The 13,279-nt window shown below is 35.4% G+C and overlaps 1 protein-coding gene and 1 long non-coding RNA gene across 4 annotated transcripts in view; one reads left to right on the top strand and one right to left on the bottom strand.

Moving 5' to 3' along the window:
* LOC138165582 (uncharacterized) overlaps positions 1 to 9,860 on the top strand; it is a 37,910-nt gene extending 28,050 nt beyond the window's left edge. Inside the window, exons 3-4 of one of the 2 annotated variants that reach the window (XR_011169376.1) lie at positions 8,516 to 8,550; positions 9,450 to 9,860. This is a non-coding gene — a long non-coding RNA (uncharacterized lncRNA). The remainder of the gene's footprint in view (positions 1 to 8,515; positions 8,551 to 9,449) is intronic. The other variant, XR_011169377.1, reaches the window with a different exon arrangement.
* Positions 1 to 13,279, bottom strand: part of CADM2 (cell adhesion molecule 2) — a 1,406,063-nt gene that overhangs the window by 795,238 nt on the left and 597,546 nt on the right. The gene's annotated exons all lie outside the window — the stretch shown is intronic.

The raw sequence follows: 13,279 nt of genomic DNA, 5'->3' as shown, positions 1-13,279 counted from the left end.
AAAACCAAGCCAATACAGGGGGATCTTTAAATCTCATTACTATTACAGATGAATAGACAAAACAAAAAAGAAACTGGAGTACTACACTCCAGTTGAAGTCCCTGAGAAAGAACCACCAGGAAAAGGGAGAGGAGAAAAGAGAGGCAAAGAGAGTTCTCAGTCATGTCTCCTACCTTTCCTCTCCTCCTTGACTGAAGAAAGACCTTTAAAAAACTTTGTAAAGGAATATTATGGAACTTCTTGACAAACTTTAAGAAAAGGACATTGCCTTGCTAAGTTGAAGTAATTGATGGATAGTTGTGACCACAATGATCAGAAGGGATTAGAAGAGAATAATAACATTATATATTTCCTCCTCAAAATGGGAAAAGAATACTCTGTGCCTCCTTTTTATGTATTTGTGACAGGTCTGATTCCAAGGCTGCATCATTATTCTAAGTATTATTTCTGACTGGAAGCTCTTTTCTGATTCATTTTATATGTTTTTGTGGGAAACACTATTCATACAGAAATAGTTCATTTAGCAGCTCTGAACCACTATCCAAAAAAAGAACCCGATTGTTCGCCTACGTGGACCTTTCCATATTATCCATAATTGGGAGAAAAAATTCCATTCTCTAGGTCCACAGGGCAATACGTAAATTTGAATTCATCTTCACACTGAACTTGAATGATTTACTCAGTCTGCTCTTCTTTATTCTCAAGCTCCTTATATGACAGAGAGTTCAATGACCTTCTCTCCTCCAGTGTTCCAACAGACAACAAGAGATTGCTTTCTAGGCAGGTAGACACAAGTAAGCAATTTTAAGAATCCTTTAATGAGGCAACCCATAATGGTTTTCCTGTGTATTTTCATTTTCTCCATGAGGAAAAAAAAAAGGTAATTTTAACATTCTTTTTAAAAAATGCTTTTATCCATACTTTAAGTTTAAAAATACCAGATAACTAAATGAATGAGCAAATAAAGAAATAAACCCTAGCTATACCAATCATCATATAATATGTTTATTCCCATGACATCCTTGACCTTGGACACTTTCAGACATTAAGGTGTGGCTCAGCTTCTAAAATACTAATCTGGTGTTTCATCATCTCCCATATCATTCAGTGAAACAGCTCACCTAGTAAATCTTTTCTTTTTTTATGCCCCAAAATACAAGCTACAAAGCAACATATGAAATAGCCAGATAGCTGCAGAAAATCTTTCACTGGGAATGATAACTTTGTATCCTCCATCCTCCAAGGAATAATCACAATAAAAATAAAATTATATTAACAGGGTATTTTGCCATTACAAAAGAACTTTTAGACCTTGACTTATTTGTTCCTCAAATAGTCTCTCTAAAGTAGGCAACAGTGGTGGGCTTGGAATAAAGAAGATCTGAATTCAAATCCAGCCTTCGACACTAACTAGCTGTGAGACCCTGGTTTACTCACCTACCCTCTGTTGACTTCCATTTCCTCATCTTTAAAATGGAGGATGATAAGAGCAAGATTGCTTGATAATCAAATGAGTTAATACTTGCAACCTGACTGACCCATAGTAGCTATTTGTCATCATCATTATTTTTTATAAACATTTTTTTGTCCATTTTGCAGAAGAGGAACCTGAGTCTCAACAAATCAGCATTTTCAATTCAAGCGTAATGCTTTTTGCATTACAATACATTTAGGGCATAGTAAAAGATTATCCTACAAGATAATTCTATGGATAGTATAACACCAGCACCATAAAAATATTGAGTAACATGAAACTTCTGTGATCTCTATATTGATAAATCAGATCTCTAAAAAGCTTTGACTGAACCATCAAAGTACTTTATTACTGCACTATTATTATTACCACATTTCAATCAGGTTGTCTTGATAGTATGGTATCACCATAACAACTTTAAAATATTCAAACAAAAGCCTAAATAGGAAGAAGTAAACAGGGATTTGTTTTAGGGCTTCAACATGTAGAGGCATAAACTTCCTCTCTGTAGCAGTGGTCTGGATGAAGGAAATGTAAACAGAAGCATTGCTACTTGGGTTTTCCAAATTTCTATGCTTTCACATAAAGTTTGGATCCTCCCACTGCACTTACAATTATGTTCCCAGTAAGCAAGTGACACAAGTGCATTTGACTATGGCAGACTCACATATAACCCCATCCCTTCTCACCTGAATTTGTCTTAGGCATCAGTATTAATTAAATCTTTGACTAATTCTACCATAATTCGGTGACAGTCTTCGATAATATCAGTCACTTAAACAGCTGTTTTAAACATTTGTAATATTATCATTATACAACTAATTGTTCCCTTCCCTGTTCTCCTTTAACATTGTTCTACTTGGAATGATGTATTTGCATAAGCAATGCACAGTACCATATTTAGTATGTCTAAACTAACAACCTATAGAGTCTGCCAAGGAGCAAAATGCTGTTGGGGGAGCAGGGAATTAGTTGCTCCCTCCTTGAGATGTGGGCAAGGAAGAAAAAGGAATAGATAAATATATGAAGAGGAAACATGACAGTAAGTGCAGAATGTGTTCCTTTAAAACACTTTTCTCTAGTTCAGCATGGAAAGTTCTTTTCAAATAACTTGGTCTTTATTCCATTACTAATCATTTACATACATCAGAATAAGACTTAAAATCTTGGATTTAAACCTGGAATATACTTCAGACGGTATATATTCCAATCTCTTCATTTTACTCTAAAGGAGAACTGAAACCACACTTTGGTATTCTTCTACCTTAGCTAGGTGAGAACACATCTCAATAAATAAATTGATCTAAAGACCTTAGACTGTGACACTTTTTAACAAATATTGAATGGATGACTTCAGTTCTTTTAACTGTTCTTTTTGTTTGCTCAGTGGAGCCTGGTAACAGACTATACCATAAGGGCATTGGGGCCTCCTCCATTCTGAGGTCCTACATACCCAACAAATAGGCCATGTTTCTTGGTCTCTGAATTTATTCTTTTCCTGTTCTAGGTAAAGTTAGGGGAGACTCTTTCCCTATAAGTATTGAAAGGTCAGGAAAATAACCCATTATGTCAACATTCTAGAGTCCATGTTTACAGCCAGTGTAGCATGTATTCATGAAAAGTAGAGGAGTGTTCTTTAAAAGTAATCCTCCAGTACCACATCACACCTATCAGATTGGCTAACATGACAAAACAGAAAAATTATAAATGTTGAAAAGGATGTGGAAATGTTGGAACACTAATTCATTGTTGATGGAGTTGTGAGTTGACTCAACCATTCTGGAGAGCAATTTGGAACTATGTCCAAAGGGCTTTAAAAATGTGCATACCCTTTGACCCAGTATTTCCAGGGCTATATCCCAAAAAGATCATAAAAATGGAGAAAGTGCCTGCATGTACAAAAATATTTATAGTGGCACTTTTTTTTTGTGGTGGCCAAGAACTGGAAATTGAGGGGATGCCCACCAACTGGGAAATAGCTAAACAAAATGTGATATATGAATGTAATGCAATAATATTGTTCTACAAGAAATGATGAAACAAGTGGACTTCAGAGAAACTTGGAAAGACTTATATGAATATGCTGATTGAGGGGAGCAGGACCAGGAAAACATTGTACACAGTAACAGCCTCAATGTGTGAGGACTGATGTTGATAGACTTAGACCTTCTTAGCAATGCAAGGACCTAAAACAATGAAAGAAAATGCCAGTCACATCCAGAGAAAGAACTATCAAGTCAGAATGCAGGACAAAGTAGCCTATTTCCTTTTTTGTTGTTCTCATGGTTTTCTCCATTCATTTTAATTTTTCTATGCAACATGACTCATGTGAAAATGTGTTTAATAGGAATGTATGTTTGGAGCCCATATCAGATTACAAGTCATTTTGGGGAGGGAGGAGGAGAAAATTTAAAACTTATGGAAGTGATTGTTGAAAACTAAAAAAATAATAATTTAATGAAAAATTTAAAAAAGAAATTAATCCTCAAAACACAAACCAGTGGTAGCTGAGATAAGGATTATTCAGAAGTCATGCCACATCTAAACTTGGTGGAGCCAGAGCTATGAAGAAACTGAGCAAAACTGAGCTTATTTGCCAAAAAGAATGCAACTAGGGGAAATTATGCTTCAGAGTTATTGGGGGAGATGTTCGTAAATTTGTTCTTAGTATAACTTAGAATTTTTTTTTTCTGTAAAAGCTTTTTAGTAAAGTCACTGACTAAACTGATTTCATGATACTAGAAGGAAGTTCCCATATGCTGGAGAACTTGGTTCTGGCTTTAAGAATCATATATAATTATCAAGCAGGTCAAAGGAGACAGATTTTTTTTAAGAAAATGGAGGGAGTATGACACTCAAGCTGAAGTCCCTGAAAAAAAACCACCAGGAAAAGGGAGAGGAGAGGGAGTCAGAGAGAGGTCTCAGCCATGTCTCTTTTCTTTCCTATCCCCCTTGACTGGAGGAAAACCTTTAAAAGCTTCAAAGGTTGTGGAAGATGTTGGATTTCCCATCTTCTGATCAGTATTCTAAATTTGGTGCTTGGATCAGTTAGAGATGGTCTTTAACATTGTTGAGAGCTAAGCATAGAGTAGACTCATGACTCTACAAGAAGCTCAATAAAGAAACTACACAGGGGGTGGCCAGGTAACACAGTGAGTAAGAGCACAGTGTTCAGATGACTTGGGGATCGAATCCGGGCTCAGATACTTAGTACCACACCCAGAAATAACTGGCCGTCTAACCTTGAGCAAGTTACTTAACCCCAATTGCTTTAAAAAAAAAACTACACAGATCTTAAGGATATTCTTTGATACTCTCATGAAAGGAACAAATAGACTACTGGGAAACAGGGGCTTTCATTTAACCCTTTGTCATAAGTTCCCTAAGTCTGAGTCTACTTTCCCCTAGGGATTCTTTGGGTACTTTGAGAGTACATCAGAGGCTGTTCTCAATCTACTACCTTATTAAATACTCCTTTATAAAAGACTAAACTAAAATGATTTTCAGCTGATATTCTCTGCAAAAGGAAGAACACTATTATGGGCTTGAGTTTATGCATTAGAGAATCACTCTGCCACTCAGAAGTACACCTAGAACAATGAGGGGAACATAGATGCATACTATAGGAACCTTACTTATCAGTGAGATGGAAGTTGGGATAAAGATACTTAGAGATCACTTGGGCTACATGTGGATGGGGAAACTCAGGCTCTGAGATTAAGTAACTCATCCTAGAGTAATACAAATAACAAATGTTAGAGGCAGGACTTCAGTCTAGACCCAACAACTTGCAGAGCCAAAGTTTTTTTCTACTCTATCATGACATTTTTTCCCACTGTGTTCCATTCAGTTTATTAGACTTATACATATAGTGGGTATTCACTTTACAATTAATTTGATAGAATTCTAAATTGTTTCCAGTAAAACATTTAATAATGAGTGCTCTTTGAAAAACAACCTCCCCCCCAAAGAAGCTTAAGATTTTTTAAATTGGTAAATCACATGGCAACAACAACACCAGCTTATTTAAAAATGAGATAGAATAAAATTTTTCTTTTAACAATTTGAATAAATGTAATTTGAATATTAGATGGTGCTAGGTATTGCAGAAAATGGCTGAGGTTCAATGGTAATGGTATTGTTTCTGAGTTTGTGTTGCTATCTTGTCCCTTTTGATTTTATATAGTTTCATGCTTTAATGATTTTAAGGTGGGATTGGGCACAATTAATTTTGTAGCAATAAAGTCTCCCATGTGGAAAGCATTTTTAGCCTTTGCTTATTCTTTCATTGCTAACAAAAGTACATCAAAAATCATATGACTTCACTAGAAGTATAAATCACAGAACAGAAATCATCTAATCAACATAGTTGGTAAACAGTTCCATTCCTATCTTTTAATTTCAAATTTGGAAAGAGATCATAACTTCCTTTAATACCATAGTTAATCAACATTAGGAGTACATAGTTTAAAATGCTGACAGAGGTTAATGCATTAAATTATATATGAACATGTTGGAGAAGAAACTGTTTAAATAATCATATGATTTCCCCAACCTAATGGGAGAGAGAATTTCTAAGACGGATTTGCTATAGAGATAGGTATGTAGTCATATAACAGTTAATGAAGGATTTTAACCATAAATAAGATATAAATTCATATTATTTCTCATGTTTTTTAGTTATTGACACAACAACTGAATGAATATTGGGTCTTTTATTGATTAAATGGGGTTTCAGAAAGTGATGTATCAATCTATGTGTGTACTTATAAGAAAAAAAAACAGCATGACATTTCAGGTGGACCTTTTAATATTTTATAGCTTGATTGTGTTTTGGGTTTTTTTTTCCCTCTCTCAGGAATTTACTAAATTCTGGATGTGAAAATCCTTTACCTCTGCTGAAGTTTTTCAGAATATTTTGCCTGTACCTCTTCATGTTTATCACACTACTTATAGCTATTTGTATATATTGTTTTGATTCACTAACTGGTAAACTCCTAGAGAACAGATTCTACATCTGGGTGTTGGTGGAAATAAATATTTGTTGAAATGTTTAATCTTTCATTGTATAGTAAACGTCTAGAAAGTAAAAAGAACATAGCAGGAGCTTTCAGAAAAGATAATTCAGAGTTAGTATACACTGACTGTATGGCAGGCATTGTGCTAAAAACAGGGATTACAAAGAAAGGGAAAAAGACTGTTTCCACCCTCAAAGAGCTTATAGCCTTATAGAAGAGAAAACATCTAAACCACTATATAAAACAAGGTACAGAGAGAATAAATTGGAAATAATCACCCAAAGAAATGAAATATTAAGAGTTCATTGGGGTGGCTAGGTGGTTCAGTGAGTAGATCACCAGCCCTGGAGTCAGGAGGACCTGGGTTCAGACCCAGCCTCAGATCCTTCACACACACACACACACACACACACACACACACACACACACATAAACTAGCCGTGTGACCTTGGGCAAGTCACTTAACCCCAATTGCCCCCTTCCTCCTCCAAAAAGTAAAACAAGTTTCCTGTAGAAGGCAGAATTTTAGATGCAATTTAAGAGAAGACAATGAAGCAAGAAGGCTAAGATGAGGGACAGTCAATGAAAATTCCTGGAGTTTGGAGATGAAGTTTTATAAGAGAAACAGTAAGGAGTTCAGTGTCACTGGAACTCAGAATATGTAAAGAGGGTTTAAGATGTAAGACTACTATAAAGGGGTTTGAGGGGATATGCTGTGAAGACATTGGAATGTCAAGCGGGATTTTATATTTGAATTTATTGTAATAGGGAGACATGAGTTAATTAGGTAAGGGTGTGATGTGGTCAGAGGTGCACCTTATGGAAGATCCTATTACAGCTCAGTGGAAGGATGAACTGGAGAATATTTCAAATTCTGTAACTAAATTATTTTGTGACAAAATTCTCTTCTTCCTAAATATGCATATGACCATATTAAAGACTATGACTTTGGTGATTGATTGTAATCATGAACTGCCTCACAGTTTTAACATGGTAATGTCATTTTCTCAATTACTATGCTGACTTTCCAACACAAGGAAGGAAATGCTGGATAGTTTCCCAGAATTTCATTTACCCATCAAAAATTCTTCAGGAAAATTTCTATTAAATATTTAAAATTTGGATTTTGACTAGTAAGTGACAAATAGACATAGTATTACTGCATAAAGACTGGGCAAGGTGTTACCATTAGTGCCCCCCAAGTCTTAAGTGAACTTTTGAATAGCACTAAGACTTTTGGGACACCCTGTATAGGTCTTCTGTGTAGTATATACAAAAAAAAAGTGTTACCATTAAAAAATCTCATTCTGATTCTATTAGAATAGACATCTATGAGAAACAGGAAAAGAGTAAGAGATTTAAAATGTTTCACTGTTTCAGCACTTGAAAATGGTCATGACTGTTTCCAAGAAATTCATCAAGTTGCATCATTTATAGCTGAACATTCTCTTTGGAACCTTCTATCACTTTTCCGTTTAGAATTAATTTGTTTAAGCACACATAATGGGGAAGGTCGGACAAAGAACAAGTGTCAAATGCTTTTGCAATAAACAATGTACTTCTGAATCCTTAAATGTGCACACTAACATGTGTTTCTTTGGTTTAAGTAAATTAAATAAAGTTAATTCTTTAAACAATGCTATTTTAGTAGATATGAACTTGTGATCTTTTTTCCCCTTTGAATTCCTATCTTAGCACCTTTCACGAGAAGTAGGCTTCAAACCACTAACTTTTTTTTTTCTTTTTTTGGAGTGGGGAAGGCAGGGCAATTGGGGTTAACTTGCCCAAGGTAACACATCTAGTAAGTGTGTCAAGTGTCTGAGGTCGGATTTGAATTCAGGTCCTTCTGACTCCAGGGCCGGTGCTCCATTTACTGTGCTACCTAACTGCCCCTCAACCATTAACTTTTAATATATTTATAATTAAATTCCTTTACATATAATCTAAAAAAGGGTAGGTATGAAATTTAATTTCTTTTTTTGTATCAAAAATGGTGATCTATCATCTATCTATCTTCTTACAGATATGTAAGGTACATGCTGTTTCTATCATCAGAATGTAAGTTCTTCGAGAACAAGGTCTGGGCTATTGCTATATTGTTATTTAGCCTATCACACAATGGACCTTTAATAATAAGTTGTTAAGCTGAATTATCTAGCCAAATTTTCTATTACTGAAACTTGTCAAATTAACAGCATTTATTAGGTGTTTGCCATATGCCAGAGGTGCTGGGACCAAAGAAAGGCCAAAACACTATTCTAGCCCTCAAGAAACTCACATTGTAATGGTGTAAAAATATAAAAATAATTATGTATATATGTGATATATACAGTGTAAATGTGATATAATTCTAGAGGAAAGGTTTATTAGGAGAAGAAGAGAGGAAGACCAAGAAAGACTTCCTGCTTAAGGTGGAATTTTAGCTGAATCTTAGAGGAAAGCTTGGAGTTAAATGAGAAGAAGAACACTCCAGGCATGGATGCAAATATGTAGAATTCAAAGTTTAAGTACTGTATATGAAGACTAGCAACTAGGCCGGTGTAGTTAGATTGTAGAGTATGTTGAAAAGAGAAAACTATAAAGAGAATAGAAAGTTAGCACAAGGGAAGGGAGGTTAACCTTAGAAAATTATCTCAAACCACTTAAATGATAATATGCTATGTTTAGATATATTTATCAGAAGAGAATACTTCTTAATTGTTCAGTAAATGATCATAGGTTGAATACCCCTCCCAAAGTACAAAAGAATGTTTGAATTGGTTAAAGACCTGGACACATCCTCAAAGGGACATATAAAGCCATCTACTTAGTTGGAATCAGAAAGTTAAGCTCCTGGCAGCTAAGTGGAGAAAGTATTGCCCCTAAACTCCTGAGAGGAGATCAGTTTGGATAAGGAAACACAGCCTTTGAACTTGAGGGCTCCAGAGGTTTTTTGTTTGTTTGTTTGTTTTTTTCAGAATAACAGAAGTATCCCCAGAATTTGGTGCAAGCATCTGGAGGCAAGGACACACTATATGTGGTGAAAAAAAAAAATCAAGAATCAAGAGACCAGTAAAAAAGATACAATACACCTAAGAAAATGTCAGCAAAATACTTCCATGAGCTGTTACTTCTTTATGCCCTCTAAGCTTGAGCTTACTTTCCTTTGGACTTAATATATACTTATGTGAGATTTGTGTCAGTGATTTTGGGGGGGAGGTGGCATCTGTGTCAACTCTACGACTTTATTAAAACTATTTTCTGAAAAGTCCAACTAATGAATTAATACTCAGGGCAGGTATACAATCATAGTGGTTTGTGGGCTATAGCACTAAAAAAGCCAATCCCCATCTTCATGAGGGATAATTAAATCGCTATACATAAAAACACTAGATATTGTTGGTCACCATCTTTCTAACAATGGGAAACAATCTGTTTAAGCGGCTTCATCTGCCAGTAATGCTGTAAAGGGGGTTTGTGCTTCAGGCCGAACAATATAACCTGAAAGGGCCAATCAATTCAATTCATTCACTAAATATTTATTAAGCAATGATTGTACTGAAGGGATGAAGTAACCATGCAAGGAAAGACAAGATGCAATAAGAAAAGTATATTCAAGGCTCAACCAAAAGTCAAGCAGAAAGTTACACTTTACCTAAAGGAAGCATCTTGAGAACTTTAGAAAAACAAATACCTTTGCCACAAGCACCTTTTAAATGATGTCTCCTTGTACTCTTCTGCCTGAATGTATGTCTTAATAAGCAATTGTGTCCCAGACATTGTGTGGGTGGTGAGGGGTGGGAAGGTGTGGGAGTGTTTGTGCCAGCTGCAGCATTTTCTCCAGTGTCCTTCTGAAAGCTAAAGTCCAACTAAATAACTGATACTAGCAGTAATCATGGCAGAATGGGCACCAGTGAGGTCTCCTTGAACTACAGCAAAAAGACAATTACTGACTCTTTAGGGCTCTTCCTGAGTGTATCCAGTGGCAATTCCCCAAGGCCCCAACTCCTCAGGGAGAGTAGAAGCTGACAGAGGCCCCTCAGATCATGTGCTTTAACAGGAAAGAGCCAGGCTTTAAAGAGTTTTCTTTATATGCTGAACAGAGGAATTTATATTTGATTCTTGAGGTAATTGGGAACTACTAAAATTTCTTGGAAGTGAGTAACATGGTCTGATCTTGTGTCATCTATGTTGATTAAGAGAATTCTTCATATAAACAAAGTCATAAAACTTTTTAGTCTTTTCCTGGGTGACAGGGGAGGGGATGAGAGAGGGTAGTGTTTTTAACTGTGTTAACCTTTTCCTGTTGTACTGATATATTGACATATTTTTAATTATCTTGGATCTATGGACTCTCACTATTTTTCTTAATTCGTTTTTCTTTTTAAAGCACAATACTAAGTCATATACAAACTCTAATAACCTGGCTAATAATAGAGGGATAGTTAGATCCCACTCTCTGGCAAGTCATAGTTCTTTAACCAAGTATCATGTCCAGTTTTACCTATTGATTTACATTACTATGTTTGCCCACTCTTGTCCTTTTCTGACTTTTCTTGGACCTAATCAGTCACCAATAATATAATTTCTTTTATCCTTCAGAGCAGTTGACTCAGCAGATATCACCCATTTCACATTCTCTCAGCTTTCCTTAGATTTCGGAACCTCCTGGTCACTATCTTTCTAACAATGGGAAACAATCCTTTTCAAGCCTCTTCATTTGTCAGTAATACTCTAAAGGGGATTTGTGCATCAGGCAGAACAATATAACCTGAAAGGGCCAATCAATTCAATTCATTCACTAAATATTTATTAAGCAATGATTGTGTATATGGATCTGTGTAGGGTTCTGGGAAAGATAAAAAGCTTAATACATGATCCCTGGCCTCATAAAACATTTTCTCCTTGACATTTCACTCACAAAAGCTAATATTTCCTTTAAGCTAAATTTAAATGTAAAATTGCTTTCTATGCTATTTCCTAGACCTGAAAATCGGATTTTTTTTAGACAAACTGGCTTCACAAAGATTTACTAGCTTTTGTAGCAAAATATTTCCCCATTTCATTGGACTTTATTATGTAAATATAAATGTTAGGTCTATTTACACAAACTTTATTTTAACTGTGGCCAAAGGAATGAATTTGAACTGTTTTAAAGGATCAAGTCAAAGCATCACAACAGGTTTTGAAACTCTCTATCTTTGTCTGCATCTTTCTCTTTCTCCTTGTCTTTCTGGGTTGAAGCCGGCAATTTTAATACTGCTCTGAGACTGTGGCTGCTTGGATAGGACAAAAATAACATAAGGTTATGCAGCAGGACAGCTGAGATTTGCTTATAAGTGAGAATGTGTGAAAACTATATATAAGGAAGCAAAGTAACATGAAACTCTCTTCATGATCAGACTTCAGGTTTTATCTGGGGACTGGCTAGGAAGTAAATGCTATCTATATAGGCATAATAATTAGGATTGATGTCCACCCTGTTGTAAAACCATTCTATTTTCCCTATACATGACTTTGATATTAGAAGAATGCCAGATAACCTTTCTATACAAAATGGACTCTGTAAATGACCCTTCCTTGTGGAAGTGAAGTTGAGAACTTAGATCTTAGTAGAAACAGCTGTAGAAACTTGAAACAGAAAACTTTGAGTAACAGCCAGGGGTTTTTAACAGAACCTTAGAGTCTGAAAATTGGAAGAGAATTTCCAATGAAATAAAATAAGATCATCGTTATGTCATATAAATCTATACTAAATGAAATAAGATTGAATCAGAACTAAGGCACCAGGATTTTGAAATCTAGAATTTTGGTGGTCTCTTGCTATTAGCAGAAATGTCCAAGCAAGGAATTCAAAGTAATGTGCTGGGGAGAGAATGAAGAGAATCACTGAGCTAGAGAAAACATCAAATCTTGTGTTTTATGTAGCCAATCAAGTCTAAATAGTTAAGAAGCCCCATTTACCTACCACTTCTCTACTAGTGCAATGTAAAATAGGTAAAAAGTAATATTCCCATACCATACACCTTTCCTTTGGTTCTATAGTAACTGAGCCATTGCCAATAAAGTATATATGATGAGGAGTTCATGTGATGCAAGTCCTAGTAATGAAGGGTGTATTCACATTGTTAATAATATTTCCCTTAATAAAAGAAATTCTTGGGGACAAAATATTTCTTTTTAATACATGTTTTTCTAGGTATGGACTTTCATCTAACTCATATCTACATTTAAAAACTTGTTACATTTTTAAGCTTTTAGAGTGGAGAACAATGGTGAAACTATATTAAATCTTTAAAAAAATATGATCATTATAGACATTTCATATGATCTTAATTACAAACATTTTCTAAAAATCCTGGGGACTTAATGATGCCCAGTAACTGTGATTAAAGGAAAGAATTTAAAATAAAGTTTAAAGTTGAAGGTGATTCCACCATTGAGATACACAAAAGGGTTCTTGTTTCTTGACTTTCCTTTCCCTTGTACTGAAAGACTAAAGAATGCCTGACTTAAGATCTTAACGTGATTATACAACACACACACACACACACACACACACGCACACACACACACACACACACACACACGGAATTTCTTTTTTTTTTTGTTTTGTTTTTTAAAGCAATTGGGGTTAAGCAACTTGCTCAAGGTTAGAAGGCCAGTTATTTCTGGGTATGGTGCTAAGTATCTAAGCCCAGATTTGATCCCCAGGTCATCCCAACACTAGGGCTGGTACTCTTACTCGCTGAGCCACCTGGCTGCCCCTAAGCATTTGGGGTTAAGTAACTGTAGCAGCAAGCACCCC

This window comes from Petaurus breviceps, unplaced genomic scaffold (assembly GCF_028583685.1).
Source record: "Petaurus breviceps papuanus isolate PSGF00001 unplaced genomic scaffold, PetGlider_PUasm1.0 213, whole genome shotgun sequence".
NCBI classification, from domain to species: domain Eukaryota; kingdom Metazoa; phylum Chordata; class Mammalia; order Diprotodontia; family Petauridae; genus Petaurus; species Petaurus breviceps.
This window is presented reverse-complemented; position numbering and strand designations above follow the sequence as displayed.